Raw genomic sequence first — 15578 nt, forward strand, 5'->3', positions numbered from 1 at the left:
CGCTAGTGAGCCTTTCGCTCGTTCGTCGCGAGGCATACAGACAGGTGAACTGTCCGAGATTTTGTGCGGTTTTAAAACGGAAACAATTTTGCTAGGTACTTTTTATAATCTTAGGTGCAAAATGTTGGCACTGGCGATGCTGCTTAAGACAAAAAGAAATTGAAGGCAATCAGGCTTTTTTGGTGTTTGGGAAAAGGATGGGCTAAACACGCCACAATGGGGAAGGATTCTAAGCCTTACCTAACCCTAAACTGTCAACCGTAAACCATTAACAGTACTCCGACGCTAACTGTAACTGTGCCTCTTCAAAGCCATGAGCTTAACCCGCCCCTAACCCAAGCTCTATCACCAAACCTTTCCATGCTTAAGCGTTTCTAACCGCTAACTTTGGAAAGGTGGTTTAATTAGAAAGATTTCATTTGTGGAAAAGATATATTTGCTTTCAAAGGAAACAGCATCAGGCAACTTGGTATTTGTGAAGCCGATGGGTTCAGCACGCCACCATTGGGGAAAAAGAGTAGTAATCAGATTCCATCCCGAAGCCTTACCCCTAACCTTGTAACACAGCCCAAAGCATGTGTGCCAGGAACTTCTGGTGGCTGCAGCGGAAGGGGAAGTTGCGGGCCCCCGTAGGCAAAGCGGTGGGGGAGGTACAATCTTCAGCTTTTCTTTTCTTAAAGCAAACAAAATTGTTTCAGAGAAGCAAGCTCGCGCCCCGGTCACTAAGACTGCTGGAAGGTTTGTTTGAGCTGCCGCCTCATTTGAATACCCATGATGCACTGGGAAACGCCCCACCTTATTGTTAGTTTAATAAGACTTTAAAGCAGCCCAATATTAAATAGTTCCAATCCCTGTGCAATCGTGTTTTGCATGTGTTAAAGGTTCCAATGATCAGGCAAGAGCTGGGTGGGATTAATTAAACACACCTTAACCTCGAGGAGCACTGCCTGTGTCCGGGCCGTTGCCCTGTGGCATGTTTGGGCATACTCTGGTTTCTCTTCAGACCGAATAAATCTTTCGCCTTTTACTAAAGATTTCCGTGGGGAGGAACGACCATGAGTCGTAACTAATTTCTTGATGCCTGGCGTTTGCTGGGCTTCTTTGCTGTTGTTAACGATAGATCAAAAAGATTGCTTGCTCTAGTCGCAAGCTTTGCCCTGGCTGAGGACTGTGTCGCACCCAGAAGCGCAAAATATCCTGCCTGTGTCATGCTATGTACTGTTTGGGGTTGTAGAAATGCTTTAAGGAGGCAGGGTTAGACCACGCCCTCCAGACTCTATGCAAATAAGCCTGTGCATACGCTTTCAAACATGTTCCCAATTGTTCTTTATCGTAATACACAAACCAAACAACAAAAAACTGCCCTTAAATGTTTAACATTGAGATCTCTGTTCCTCACATGTGCAGTTGTATTATTCATTTCCTCAAATAGCAACAGTGAAACATCTGGAAAAAGCACTCACCACGTGCTTAAGGGGCCGCTTTTCAGCATGGAAAAGACTAATGCGCCCTTTGTAGGTACAGTGATCGTAGCTTTTTTGCTGTTTGTTTCAAAGCTTTCCGACACGAGTTGGGAAGCTCTATGCGTGTGGAAAGATCAGGTTGCAGACTTCGTTTTTGGCAAAATGTCTAGTCTGCTGCGTTTGGGTTGACTTTTGCCGCTCCAATGCCGCGCTGCGCTCCTTCTTTGTGGCGGTGCTGGGGAGTCCGGTCGTCCGTGCGCTGCCGCTAGTGAGCCTTTCGCTCGTTCGTCGCGAGGCATACAGACAGGTGAACTGTCCGAGATTTTGTGCGGTTTTAAAACGGAAACAATTTTGCTAGGTACTTTTTATAATCTTAGGTGCAAAATGTTGGCACTGGCGATGCTGCTTAAGACAAAAAGAAATTGAAGGCAATCAGGCTTTTTTGGTGTTTGGGAAAAGGATGGGCTAAACACGCCACAATGGGGAAGGATTCTAAGCCTTACCTAACCCTAAACTGTCAACCGTAAACCATTAACAGTACTCCGACGCTAACTGTAACTGTGCCTCTTCAAAGCCATGAGCTTAACCCGCCCCTAACCCAAGCTCTATCACCAAACCTTTCCATGCTTAAGCGTTTCTAACCGCTAACTTTGGAAAGGTGGTTTAATTAGAAAGATTTCATTTGTGGAAAAGATATATTTGCTTTCAAAGGAAACAGCATCAGGCAACTTGGTATTTGTGAAGCCGATGGGTTCAGCACGCCACCATTGGGGAAAAAGAGTAGTAATCAGATTCCATCCCGAAGCCTTACCCCTAACCTTGTAACACAGCCCAAAGCATGTGTGCCAGGAACTTCTGGTGGCTGCAGCGGAAGGGGAAGTTGCGGGCCCCCGTAGGCAAAGCGGTGGGGGAGGTACAATCTTCAGCTTTTCTTTTCTTAAAGCAAACAAAATTGTTTCAGAGAAGCAAGCTCGCGCCCCGGTCACTAAGACTGCTGGAAGGTTTGTTTGAGCTGCCGCCTCATTTGAATACCCATGATGCACTGGGAAACGCCCCACCTTATTGTTAGTTTAATAAGACTTTAAAGCAGCCCAATATTAAATAGTTCCAATCCCTGTGCAATCGTGTTTTGCATGTGTTAAAGGTTCCAATGATCAGGCAAGAGCTGGGTGGGATTAATTAAACACACCTTAACCTCGAGGAGCACTGCCTGTGTCCGGGCCGTTGCCCTGTGGCATGTTTGGGCATACTCTGGTTTCTCTTCAGACCGAATAAATCTTTCGCCTTTTACTAAAGATTTCCGTGGGGAGGAACGACCATGAGTCGTAACTAATTTCTTGATGCCTGGCGTTTGCTGGGCTTCTTTGCTGTTGTTAACGATAGATCAAAAAGATTGCTTGCTCTAGTCGCAAGCTTTGCCCTGGCTGAGGACTGTGTCGCACCCAGAAGCGCAAAATATCCTGCCTGTGTCATGCTATGTACTGTTTGGGGTTGTAGAAATGCTTTAAGGAGGCAGGGTTAGACCACGCCCTCCAGACTCTATGCAAATAAGCCTGTGCATACGCTTTCAAACATGTTCCCAATTGTTCTTTATCGTAATACACAAACCAAACAACAAAAAACTGCCCTTAAATGTTTAACATTGAGATCTCTGTTCCTCACATGTGCAGTTGTATTATTCATTTCCTCAAATAGCAACAGTGAAACATCTGGAAAAAGCACTCACCACGTGCTTAAGGGGCCGCTTTTCAGCATGGAAAAGACTAATGCGCCCTTTGTAGGTACAGTGATCGTAGCTTTTTTGCTGTTTGTTTCAAAGCTTTCCGACACGAGTTGGGAAGCTCTATGCGTGTGGAAAGATCAGGTTGCAGACTTCGTTTTTGGCAAAATGTCTAGTCTGCTGCGTTTGGGTTGACTTTTGCCGCTCCAATGCCGCGCTGCGCTCCTTCTTTGTGGCGGTGCTGGGGAGTCCGGTCGTCCGTGCGCTGCCGCTAGTGAGCCTTTCGCTCGTTCGTCGCGAGGCATACAGACAGGTGAACTGTCCGAGATTTTGTGCGGTTTTAAAACGGAAACAATTTTGCTAGGTACTTTTTATAATCTTAGGTGCAAAATGTTGGCACTGGCGATGCTGCTTAAGACAAAAAGAAATTGAAGGCAATCAGGCTTTTTTGGTGTTTGGGAAAAGGATGGGCTAAACACGCCACAATGGGGAAGGATTCTAAGCCTTACCTAACCCTAAACTGTCAACCGTAAACCATTAACAGTACTCCGACGCTAACTGTAACTGTGCCTCTTCAAAGCCATGAGCTTAACCCGCCCCTAACCCAAGCTCTATCACCAAACCTTTCCATGCTTAAGCGTTTCTAACCGCTAACTTTGGAAAGGTGGTTTAATTAGAAAGATTTGATTTGTGGAAAAGATATATTTGCTTTCAAAGGAAACAGCATCAGGCAACTTGGTATTTGTGAAGCCGATGGGTTCAGCACGCCACCATTGGGGAAAAAGAGTAGTAATCAGATTCCATCCCGAAGCCTTACCCCTAACCTTGTAACACAGCCCAAAGCATGTGTGCCAGGAACTTCTGGTGGCTGCAGCGGAAGGGGAAGTTGCGGGCCCCCGTAGGCAAAGCGGTGGGGGAGGTACAATCTTCAGCTTTTCTTTTCTTAAAGCAAACAAAATTGTTTCAGAGAAGCAAGCTCGCGCCCCGGTCACTAAGACTGCTGGAAGGTTTGTTTGAGCTGCCGCCTCATTTGAATACCCATGATGCACTGGGAAACGCCCCACCTTATTGTTAGTTTAATAAGACTTTAAAGCAGCCCAATATTAAATAGTTCCAATCCCTTTGCAATCGTGTTTTGCATGTGTTAAAGGTTCCAATGATCAGGCAAGAGCTGGGTGGGATTAATTAAACACACCTTAACCTCGAGGAGCACTGCCTGTGTCCGGGCCGTTGCCCTGCGGCATGTTTGGGTATACTCTGGTTTCTCTTCAGACCGAATAAATCTTTCGCCTTTTACTAAAGATTTCCGTGGGGAGGAACAACCATGAGTCGTAACCAATTTTTTGATGCCTGGCGTTTGCTGGGCTTCTTTGCTGTTGTTAACGATAGATCAAAAAGATTGCTTGCTCTAGTCGCAAGCTTTCCCCTGGCTGAGGACTGTGTCGCACCCAGAAGCGCAAAATATCCTGCCTGTGTCATGCTATGTACTGTTTGGGGTTGTAGAAATGCTTTAAGGAGGCAGGGTTAGACCACGCCCTCCAGACTCTATGCAAATAAGCCTGTGCATACGCTTTCAAACATGTTCCCAATTGTTCTTTATCATAATACACAAACCAAACAACAAAAAACTGCCCTTAAATGTTTAACATTGAGGTCTCTGTTCCTCACATGTGCAGTTGTATTATTCATTTCCTCAAATAGCAACAGTGAAACATCTGGAAAAAGCACTCACCACGTGCTTAAGGGGCCGCTTTTCAGCATGGAAAAGACTAATGCGCCCTTTGTAGGTTCAGTGATCATAGCTTTTTTGCTATTTGTTTAAAAGCTTTCCGACACGAGTTGGGAAGCTCTATGCGTGTGGGAAGATCAGGTTGCAGACTTCGTTTTTGGCAAAATGTCTAGTCTGCTGCGTTTGGGTTGACTTTTGCCGCTCCAATGCCGCGCTGCGCTCCTTCTTTGTGGCGGTGCTGGGGAGTCCGGTCGTCCGTGCGCTGCCGCTAGTGAGCCTTTCGCTCGTTCGTCGCGAGGCATACAGACAGGTGAACTGTCCGAGATTTTGTGCGGTTTTAAAACGGAAACAATTTTGCTAGGTACTTTTTATAATCTTAGGTGCAAAATGTTGGCACTGGCGATGCTGCTTAAGACAAAAAGAAATTGAAGGCAATCAGGCTTTTTTGGTGTTTGGGAAAAGGATGGGCTAAACACGCCACAATGGGGAAGGATTCTAAGCCTTACCTAACCCTAAACTGTCAACCGTAAACCATTAACAGTACTCCGACGCTAACTGTAACTGTGCCTCTTCAAAGCCATGAGCTTAACCCGCCCCTAACCCAAGCTCTATCACCAAACCTTTCCATGCTTAAGCGTTTCTAACCGCTAACTTTGGAAAGGTGGTTTAATTAGAAAGATTTCATTTGTGGAAAAGATATATTTGCTTTCAAAGGAAACAGCATCAGGCAACTTGGTATTTGTGAAGCCGATGGGTTCAGCACGCCACCATTGGGGAAAAAGAGTAGTAATCAGATTCCATCCCGAAGCCTTACCCCTAACCTTGTAACACAGCCCAAAGCATGTGTGCCAGGAACTTCTGGTGGCTGCAGCGGAAGGGGAAGTTGCGGGCCCCCGTAGGCAAAGCGGTGGGGGAGGTACAATCTTCAGCTTTTCTTTTCTTAAAGCAAACAAAATTGTTTCAGAGAAGCAAGCTCGCGCCCCGGTCACTAAGACTGCTGGAAGGTTTGTTTGAGCTGCCGCCTCATTTGAATACCCATGATGCACTGGGAAACGCCCCACCTTATTGTTAGTTTAATAAGACTTTAAAGCAGCCCAATATTAAATAGTTCCAATCCCTGTGCAATCGTGTTTTGCATGTGTTAAAGGTTCCAATGATCAGGCAAGAGCTGGGTGGGATTAATTAAACACACCTTAACCTCGAGGAGCACTGCCTGTGTCCGGGCCGTTGCCCTGTGGCATGTTTGGGCATACTCTGGTTTCTCTTCAGACCGAATAAATCTTTCGCCTTTTACTAAAGATTTCCGTGGGGAGGAACGACCATGAGTCGTAACTAATTTCTTGATGCCTGGCGTTTGCTGGGCTTCTTTGCTGTTGTTAACGATAGATCAAAAAGATTGCTTGCTCTAGTCGCAAGCTTTGCCCTGGCTGAGGACTGTGTCGCACCCAGAAGCGCAAAATATCCTGCCTGTGTCATGCTATGTACTGTTTGGGGTTGTAGAAATGCTTTAAGGAGGCAGGGTTAGACCACGCCCTCCAGACTCTATGCAAATAAGCCTGTGCATACGCTTTCAAACATGTTCCCAATTGTTCTTTATCGTAATACACAAACCAAACAACAAAAAACTGCCCTTAAATGTTTAACATTGAGATCTCTGTTCCTCACATGTGCAGTTGTATTATTCATTTCCTCAAATAGCAACAGTGAAACATCTGGAAAAAGCACTCACCACGTGCTTAAGGGGCCGCTTTTCAGCATGGAAAAGACTAATGCGCCCTTTGTAGGTTCAGTGATCGTAGCTTTTTTGCTGTTTGTTTCAAAGCTTTCCGACACGAGTTGGGAAGCTCTATGCGTGTGGAAAGATCAGGTTGCAGACTTCGTTTTTGGCAAAATGTCTAGTCTGCTGCGTTTGGGTTGACTTTTGCCGCTCCAATGCCGCGCTGCGCTCCTTCTTTGTGGCGGTGCTGGGGAGTCCGGTCGTCCGTGCGCTGCCGCTAGTGAGCCTTTCGCTCGTTCGTCGCGAGGCATACAGACAGGTGAACTGTCCGAGATTTTGTGCGGTTTTAAAACGGAAACAATTTTGCTAGGTACTTTTTATAATCTTAGGTGCAAAATGTTGGCACTGGCGATGCTGCTTAAGACAAAAAGAAATTGAAGGCAATCAGGCTTTTTTGGTGTTTGGGAAAAGGATGGGCTAAACACGCCACAATGGGGAAGGATTCTAAGCCTTACCTAACCCTAAACTGTCAACCGTAAACCATTAACAGTACTCCGACGCTAACTGTAACTGTGCCTCTTCAAAGCCATGAGCTTAACCCGCCCCTAACCCAAGCTCTATCACCAAACCTTTCCATGCTTAAGCGTTTCTAACCGCTAACTTTGGAAAGGTGGTTTAATTAGAAAGATTTGATTTGTGGAAAAGATATATTTGCTTTCAAAGGAAACAGCATCAGGCAACTTGGTATTTGTGAAGCCGATGGGTTCAGCACGCCACCATTGGGGAAAAAGAGTAGTAATCAGATTCCATCCCGAAGCCTTACCCCTAACCTTGTAACACAGCCCAAAGCATGTGTGCCAGGAACTTCTGGTGGCTGCAGCGGAAGGGGAAGTTGCGGGCCCCCGTAGGCAAAGCGGTGGGGGAGGAACAATCTTCAGCTTTTCTTTTCTTAAAGCAAACAAAATTGTTTCAGAGAAGCAAGCTCGCGCCCCGGTCACTAAGACTGCTGGAAGGTTTGTTTGAGCTGCCGCCTCATTTGAATACCCATGATGCACTGGGAAACGCCCCACCTTATTGTTAGTTTAATAAGACTTTAAAGCAGCCCAATATTAAATGGTTCCAATCCCTTTGCAATCGTGTTTTGCATGTGTTAAAGGTTCCAATGATCAGGCAAGAGCTGGGTGGGATTAATTAAACACACCTTAACATCGAGGAGCACTGCCTGTGTCCGGGCCGTTGCCCTGCGGCATGTTTGGGTATACTCTGGTTTCTCTTCAGACCGAATAAATCTTTCGCCTTTTACTAAAGATTTCCGTGGGGAGGAACGACCATGAGTCGTAACCAATTTTTTGATGCCTGGCGTTTGCTGGGCTTCTTTGCTGTTGTTAACGATAGATCAAAAAGATTGCTTGCTCTAGTCGCAAGCTTTGCCCTGGCTGAGGACTGTGTCGCACCCAGAAGCGCAAAATATCCTGCCTGTGTCATGCTATGTACTGTTTGGGGTTGTAGAAATGCTTTAAGGAGGCAGGGTTAGACCACGCCCTCCAGACTCTATGCAAATAAGCCTGTGCATACGCTTTCAAACATGTTCCCAATTGTTCTTTATCGTAATACACAAACCAAACAACAAAAAACTGCCCTTAAATGTTTAACATTGAGATCTCTGTTCCTCACATGTGCAGTTGTATTATTCATTTCCTCAAATAGCAACAGTGAAACATCTGGAAAAAGCACTCACCACGTGCTTAAGGGGCCGCTTTTCAGCATGGAAAAGACTAATGCGCCCTTTGTAGGTTCAGTGATCATAGCTTTTTTGCTATTTGTTTAAAAGCTTTCCGACACGAGTTGGGAAGCTCTATGCGTGTGGAAAGATCAGGTTGCAGACTTCGTTTTTGGCAAAATGTCTAGTCTGCTGCGTTTGGGTTGACTTTTGCCGCTCCAATGCCGCGCTGCGCTCCTTCTTTGTGGCGGTGCTGGGGAGTCCGGTCGTCCGTGCGCTGCCGCTAGTGAGCCTTTCGCTCGTTCGTCGCGAGGCATACAGACAGGTGAACTGTCCGAGATTTTGTGCGGTTTTAAAACGGAAACAATTTTGCTAGGTACTTTTTATAATCTTAGGTGCAAAATGTTGGCACTGGCGATGCTGCTTAAGACAAAAAGAAATTGAAGGCAATCAGGCTTTTTTGGTGTTTGGGAAAAGGATGGGCTAAACACGCCACAATGGGGAAGGATTCTAAGCCTTACCTAACCCTAAACTGTCAACCGTAAACCATTAACAGTACTCCGACGCTAACTGTAACTGTGCCTCTTCAAAGCCATGAGCTTAACCCGCCCCTAACCCAAGCTCTATCACCAAACCTTTCCATGCTTAAGCGTTTCTAAGCGCTAACTTTGGAAAGGTGGTTTAATTAGAAAGATTTGATTTGTGGAAAAGATATATTTGCTTTCAAAGGAAACAGCATCAGGCAACTTGGTATTTGTGAAGCCGATGGGTTCAGCACGCCACCATTGGGGAAAAAGAGTAGTAATCAGATTCCATCCCGAAGCCTTACCCCTAACCTTGTAACACAGCCCAAAGCATGTGTGCCAGGAACTTCTGGTGGCTGCAGCGGAAGGGGAAGTTGCGGGCCCCCGTAGGCAAAGCGGTGGGGGAGGAACAATCTTCAGCTTTTCTTTTCTTAAAGCAAACAAAATTGTTTCAGAGAAGCAAGCTCGCGCCCCGGTCACTAAGACTGCTGGAAGGTTTGTTTGAGCTGCCGCCTCATTTGAATACCCATGATGCACTGGGAAACGCCCCACCTTATTGTTAGTTTAATAAGACTTTAAAGCAGCCCAATATTAAATAGTTCCAATCCCTTTGCAATCGTGTTTTGCATGTGTTAAAGGTTCCAATGATCAGGCAAGAGCTGGGTGGGATTAATTAAACACACCTTAACATCGAGGAGCACTGCCTGTGTCCGGGCCGTTGCCCTGCGGCATGCTTGGGCATACTCTGGTTTCTCTTCAGACCGAATAAATCTTTCGCCTTTTACTAAAGATTTCCGTGGGGAGGAACGACCATGAGTCGTAACCAATTTTTTGATGCCTGGCGTTTGCTGGGCTTCTTTGCTGTTGTTAACGATAGATCAAAAAGATTGCTTGCTCTAGTCGCAAGCTTTCCCCTGGCTGAGGACTGTGTCGCACCCAGAAGCGCAAAATATCCTGCCTGTGTCATGCTATGTACTGTTTGGGGTTGTAGAAATGCTTTAAGGAGGCAGGGTTAGACCACGCCCTCCAGACTCTATGCAAATAAGCCTGTGCATACGCTTTCAAACATGTTCCCAATTGTTCTTTATCATAATACACAAACCAAACAACAAAAAACTGCCCTTAAATGTTTAACATTGAGGTCTCTGTTCCTCACATGTGCAGTTGTATTATTCATTTCCTCAAATAGCAACAGTGAAACATCTGGAAAAAGCACTCACCACGTGCTTAAGGGGCCGCTTTTCAGCATGGAAAAGACTAATGCGCCCTTTGTAGGTTCAGTGATCATAGCTTTTTTGCTATTTGTTTAAAAGCTTTCCGACACGAGTTGGGAAGCTCTATGCGTGTGGGAAGATCAGGTTGCAGACTTCGTTTTTGGCAAAATGTCTAGTCTGCTGCGTTTGGGTTGACTTTTGCCGCTCCAATGCCGCGCTGCGCTCCTTCTTTGTGGCGGTGCTGGGGAGTCCGGTCGTCCGTGCGCTGCCGCTAGTGAGCCTTTCGCTCGTTCGTCGCGAGGCATACAGACAGGTGAACTGTCCGAGATTTTGTGCGGTTTTAAAACGGAAACAATTTTGCTAGGTACTTTTTATAATCTTAGGTGCAAAATGTTGGCACTGGCGATGCTGCTTAAGACAAAAAGAAATTGAAGGCAATCAGGCTTTTTTGGTGTTTGGGAAAAGGATGGGCTAAACACGCCACAATGGGGAAGGATTCTAAGCCTTACCTAACCCTAAACTGTCAACCGTAAACCATTAACAGTACTCCGACGCTAACTGTAACTGTGCCTCTTCAAAGCCATGAGCTTAACCCGCCCCTAACCCAAGCTCTATCACCAAACCTTTCCATGCTTAAGCGTTTCTAACCGCTAACTTTGGAAAGGTGGTTTAATTAGAAAGATTTCATTTGTGGAAAAGATATATTTGCTTTCAAAGGAAACAGCATCAGGCAACTTGGTATTTGTGAAGCCGATGGGTTCAGCACGCCACCATTGGGGAAAAAGAGTAGTAATCAGATTCCATCCCGAAGCCTTACCCCTAACCTTGTAACACAGCCCAAAGCATGTGTGCCAGGAACTTCTGGTGGCTGCAGCGGAAGGGGAAGTTGCGGGCCCCCGTAGGCAAAGCGGTGGGGGAGGTACAATCTTCAGCTTTTCTTTTCTTAAAGCAAACAAAATTGTTTCAGAGAAGCAAGCTCGCGCCCCGGTCACTAAGACTGCTGGAAGGTTTGTTTGAGCTGCCGCCTCATTTGAATACCCATGATGCACTGGGAAACGCCCCACCTTATTGTTAGTTTAATAAGACTTTAAAGCAGCCCAATATTAAATAGTTCCAATCCCTTTGCAATCGTGTTTTGCATGTGTTAAAGGTTCCAATGATCAGGCAAGAGCTGGGTGGGATTAATTAAACACACCTTAACCTCGAGGAGCACTGCCTGTGTCCGGGCCGTTGCCCTGTGGCATGTTTGGGCATACTCTGGTTTCTCTTCAGACCGAATAAATCTTTCGCCTTTTACTAAAGATTTCCGTGGGGAGGAACGACCATGAGTCGTAACTAATTTCTTGATGCCTGGCGTTTGCTGGGCTTCTTTGCTGTTGTTAACGATAGATCAAAAAGATTGCTTGCTCTAGTCGCAAGCTTTGCCCTGGCTGAGGACTGTGTCGCACCCAGAAGCGCAAAATATCCTGCCTGTGTCATGCTATGTACTGTTTGGGGTTGTAGAAATGCTTTAAGGAGGCAGGGTTAGACCACGCCCTCCAGACTCTATGCAAATAAGCCTGTGCATACGCTTTCAAACATGTTCCCAATTGTTCTTTATCGTAATACACAAACCAAACAACAAAAAACTGCCCTTAAATGTTTAACATTGAGATCTCTGTTCCTCACATGTGCAGTTGTATTATTCATTTCCTCAAATAGCAACAGTGAAACATCTGGAAAAAGCACTCACCACGTGCTTAAGGGGCCGCTTTTCAGCATGGAAAAGACTAATGCGCCCTTTGTAGGTTCAGTGATCATAGCTTTTTTGCTGTTTGTTTCAAAGCTTTCCGACACGAGTTGGGAAGCTCTATGCGTGTGGAAAGATCAGGTTGCAGACTTCGTTTTTGGCAAAATGTCTAGTCTGCTGCGTTTGGGTTGACTTTTGCCGCTCCAATGCCGCGCTGCGCTCCTTCTTTGTGGCGGTGCTGGGGAGTCCGGTCGTCCGTGCGCTGCCGCTAGTGAGCCTTTCGCTCGTTCGTCGCGAGGCATACAGACAGGTGAACTGTCCGAGATTTTGTGCGGTTTTAAAACGGAAACAATTTTGCTAGGTACTTTTTATAATCTTAGGTGCAAAATGTTGGCACTGGCGATGCTGCTTAAGACAAAAAGAAATTGAAGGCAATCAGGCTTTTTTGGTGTTTGGGAAAAGGATGGGCTAAACACGCCACAATGGGGAAGGATTCTAAGCCTTACCTAACCCTAAACTGTCAACCGTAAACCATTAACAGTACTCCGACGCTAACTGTAACTGTGCCTCTTCAAAGCCATGAGCTTAACCCGCCCCTAACCCAAGCTCTATCACCAAACCTTTCCATGCTTAAGCGTTTCTAACCGCTAACTTTGGAAAGGTGGTTTAATTAGAAAGATTTGATTTGTGGAAAAGATATATTTGCTTTCAAAGGAAACAGCATCAGGCAACTTGGTATTTGTGAAGCCGATGGGTTCAGCACGCCACCATTGGGGAAAAAGAGTAGTAATCAGATTCCATCCCGAAGCCTTACCCCTAACCTTGTAACACAGCCCAAAGCATGTGTGCCAGGAACTTCTGGTGGCTGCAGCGGAAGGGGAAGTTGCGGGCCCCCGTAGGCAAAGCGGTGGGGGAGGAACAATCTTCAGCTTTTCTTTTCTTAAAGCAAACAAAATTGTTTCAGAGAAGCAAGCTCGCGCCCCGGTCACTAAGACTGCTGGAAGGTTTGTTTGAGCTGCCGCCTCATTTGAATACCCATGATGCACTGGGAAACGCCCCACCTTATTGTTAGTTTAATAAGACTTTAAAGCAGCCCAATATTAAATGGTTCCAATCCCTTTGCAATCGTGTTTTGCATGTGTTAAAGGTTCCAATGATCAGGCAAGAGCTGGGTGGGATTAATTAAACACACCTTAACATCGAGGAGCACTGCCTGTGTCCGGGCCGTTGCCCTGCGGCATGGTTGGGTATGCTCTGGTTTCTCTTCAGACCGAATAAATCTTTCGCCTTTTACTAAAGATTTCCGTGGGGAGGAACGACCATGAGTCGTAACCAATTTTTTGATGCCTGGCGTTTGCTGGGCTTCTTTGCTGTTGTTAACGATAGATCAAAAAGATTGCTTGCTCTAGTCGCAAGCTTTGCCCTGGCTGAGGACTGTGTCGCACCCAGAAGCGCAAAATATCCTGCCTGTGTCATGCTATGTACTGTTTGGGGTTGTAGAAATGCTTTAAGGAGGCAGGGTTAGACCACGCCCTCCAGACTCTATGCAAATAAGCCTGTGCATACGCTTTCAAACATGTTCCCAATTGTTCTTTATCGTAATACACAAACCAAACAACAAAAAACTGCCCTTAAATGTTTAACATTGAGATCTCTGTTCCTCACATGTGCAGTTGTATTATTCATTTCCTCAAATAGCAACAGTGAAACATCTGGAAAAAGCACTCACCACGTGCTTAAGGGGCCGCTTTTCAGCATGGAAAAGACTAATGCGCCCTTTGTAGGTTCAGTGATCATAGCTTTTTTGCTATTTGTTTAAAAGCTTTCCGACACGAGTTGGGAAGCTCTATGCGTGTGGAAAGATCAGGTTGCAGACTTCGTTTTTGGCAAAATGTCTAGTCTGCTGCGTTTGGGTTGACTTTTGCCGCTCCAATGCCGCGCTGCGCTCCTTCTTTGTGGCGGTGCTGGGGAGTCCGGTCGTCCGTGCGCTGCCGCTAGTGAGCCTTTCGCTCGTTCGTCGCGAGGCATACAGACAGGTGAACTGTCCGAGATTTTGTGCGGTTTTAAAACGGAAACAATTTTGCTAGGTACTTTTTATAATCTTAGGTGCAAAATGTTGGCACTGGCGATGCTGCTTAAGACAAAAAGAAATTGAAGGCAATCAGGCTTTTTTGGTGTTTGGGAAAAGGATGGGCTAAACACGCCACAATGGGGAAGGATTCTAAGCCTTACCTAACCCTAAACTGTCAACCGTAAACCATTAACAGTACTCCGACGCTAACTGTAACTGTGCCTCTTCAAAGCCATGAGCTTAACCCGCCCCTAACCCAAGCTCTATCACCAAACCTTTCCATGCTTAAGCGTTTCTAAGCGCTAACTTTGGAAAGGTGGTTTAATTAGAAAGATTTGATTTGTGGAAAAGATATATTTGCTTTCAAAGGAAACAGCATCAGGCAACTTGGTATTTGTGAAGCCGATGGGTTCAGCACGCCACCATTGGGGAAAAAGAGTAGTAATCAGATTCCATCCCGAAGCCTTACCCCTAACCTTGTAACACAGCCCAAAGCATGTGTGCCAGGAACTTCTGGTGGCTGCAGCGGAAGGGGAAGTTGCGGGCCCCCGTAGGCAAAGCGGTGGGGGAGGAACAATCTTCAGCTTTTCTTTTCTTAAAGCAAACAAAATTGTTTCAGAGAAGCAAGCTCGCGCCCCGGTCACTAAGACTGCTGGAAGGTTTGTTTGAGCTGCCGCCTCATTTGAATACCCATGATGCACTGGGAAACGCCCCACCTTATTGTTAGTTTAATAAGACTTTAAAGCAGCCCAATATTAAATAGTTCCAATCCCTTTGCAATCGTGTTTTGCATGTGTTAAAGGTTCCAATGATCAGGCAAGAGCTGGGTGGGATTAATTAAACACACCTTAACATCGAGGAGCACTGCCTGTGTCCGGGCCGTTGCCCTGCGGCATGCTTGGGCATACTCTGGTTTCTCTTCAGACCGAATAAATCTTTCGCCTTTTACTAAAGATTTCCGTGGGGAGGAACGACCATGAGTCGTAACCAATTTTTTGATGCCTGGCGTTTGCTGGGCTTCTTTGCTGTTGTTAACGATAGATCAAAAAGATTGCTTGCTCTAGTCGCAAGCTTTCCCCTGGCTGAGGACTGTGTCGCACCCAGAAGCGCAAAATATCCTGCCTGTGTCATGCTATGTACTGTTTGGGGTTGTAGAAATGCTTTAAGGAGGCAGGGTTAGACCACGCCCTCCAGACTCTATGCAAATAAGCCTGTGCATACGCTTTCAAACATGTTCCCAATTGTTCTTTATCATAATACACAAACCAAACAACAAAAAACTGCCCTTAAATGTTTAACATTGAGATCTCTGTTCCTCACATGTGCAGTTGTATTATTCATTTCCTCAAATAGCAACAGTGAAACATCTGGAAAAAGCACTCACCACGTGCTTAAGGGGCCGCTTTTCAGCATGGAAAAGACTAATGCGCCCTTTGTAGGTTCAGTGATCATAGCTTTTTTGCTATTTGTTTAAAAGCTTTCCGACACGAGTTGGGAAGCTCTATGCGTGTGGAAAGATCAGGTTGCAGACTTCGTTTTTGGCAAAATGTCTAGTCTGCTGCGTTTGGGTTGACTTTTGCCGCTCCAATGCCGCGCTGCGCTCCTTCTTTGTGGCGGTGCTGGGGAGTCCGGTCGTCCGTGCGCTGCCGCTAGTGAGCCTTTCGCTCGTTCGTCGCGAGGCATACAGACAG

At 46.0% G+C, this 15578-nt stretch overlaps 9 non-coding genes across 9 annotated transcripts; all 9 read left to right on the forward strand.

Moving 5' to 3' along the window:
* The first annotated feature begins 983 nt into the window (after positions 1-983).
* On the forward strand, positions 984-1098 carry LOC149277238 (U5 spliceosomal RNA). The gene has a single exon (XR_016279252.1). It is a non-coding gene; the product is annotated as a U5 spliceosomal RNA (small nuclear RNA).
* A 1611-nt stretch (positions 1099-2709) lies between these two features.
* Positions 2710-2824, forward strand: LOC149277239 (U5 spliceosomal RNA). The gene has a single exon (XR_016279254.1). It is a non-coding gene; the product is annotated as a U5 spliceosomal RNA (small nuclear RNA).
* A 1611-nt stretch (positions 2825-4435) lies between these two features.
* LOC149277240 (U5 spliceosomal RNA) lies at positions 4436-4550 on the forward strand. Its single transcript, XR_016279075.1, has one exon. It is a non-coding gene; the product is annotated as a U5 spliceosomal RNA (small nuclear RNA).
* Positions 4551-6161: 1611 nt separating this feature from the next.
* Positions 6162-6276, forward strand: LOC149277241 (U5 spliceosomal RNA). Its single transcript, XR_016279255.1, has one exon. It is a non-coding gene; the product is annotated as a U5 spliceosomal RNA (small nuclear RNA).
* Positions 6277-7887: 1611 nt separating this feature from the next.
* Positions 7888-8002, forward strand: LOC149277242 (U5 spliceosomal RNA). The gene has a single exon (XR_016279116.1). It is a non-coding gene; the product is annotated as a U5 spliceosomal RNA (small nuclear RNA).
* A 1611-nt stretch (positions 8003-9613) lies between these two features.
* On the forward strand, positions 9614-9728 carry LOC149277243 (U5 spliceosomal RNA). The gene has a single exon (XR_016279117.1). It is a non-coding gene; the product is annotated as a U5 spliceosomal RNA (small nuclear RNA).
* Positions 9729-11339: 1611 nt separating this feature from the next.
* Positions 11340-11454, forward strand: LOC149277244 (U5 spliceosomal RNA). Its single transcript, XR_016279256.1, has one exon. It is a non-coding gene; the product is annotated as a U5 spliceosomal RNA (small nuclear RNA).
* Positions 11455-13065: 1611 nt separating this feature from the next.
* LOC149277245 (U5 spliceosomal RNA) lies at positions 13066-13180 on the forward strand. Its single transcript, XR_016279184.1, has one exon. It is a non-coding gene; the product is annotated as a U5 spliceosomal RNA (small nuclear RNA).
* Positions 13181-14791: 1611 nt separating this feature from the next.
* On the forward strand, positions 14792-14906 carry LOC149277246 (U5 spliceosomal RNA). The gene has a single exon (XR_016279118.1). It is a non-coding gene; the product is annotated as a U5 spliceosomal RNA (small nuclear RNA).
* The last annotated feature ends 672 nt before the right edge of the window (positions 14907-15578 follow it).

This window comes from Sceloporus occidentalis, unplaced genomic scaffold (assembly GCF_023333645.1).
Source record: "Sceloporus occidentalis isolate IW3139 unplaced genomic scaffold, rSceOcc1.0.p SCAF_220, whole genome shotgun sequence".
NCBI classification, from domain to species: Eukaryota; Metazoa; Chordata; class Lepidosauria; order Squamata; family Phrynosomatidae; genus Sceloporus; species Sceloporus occidentalis.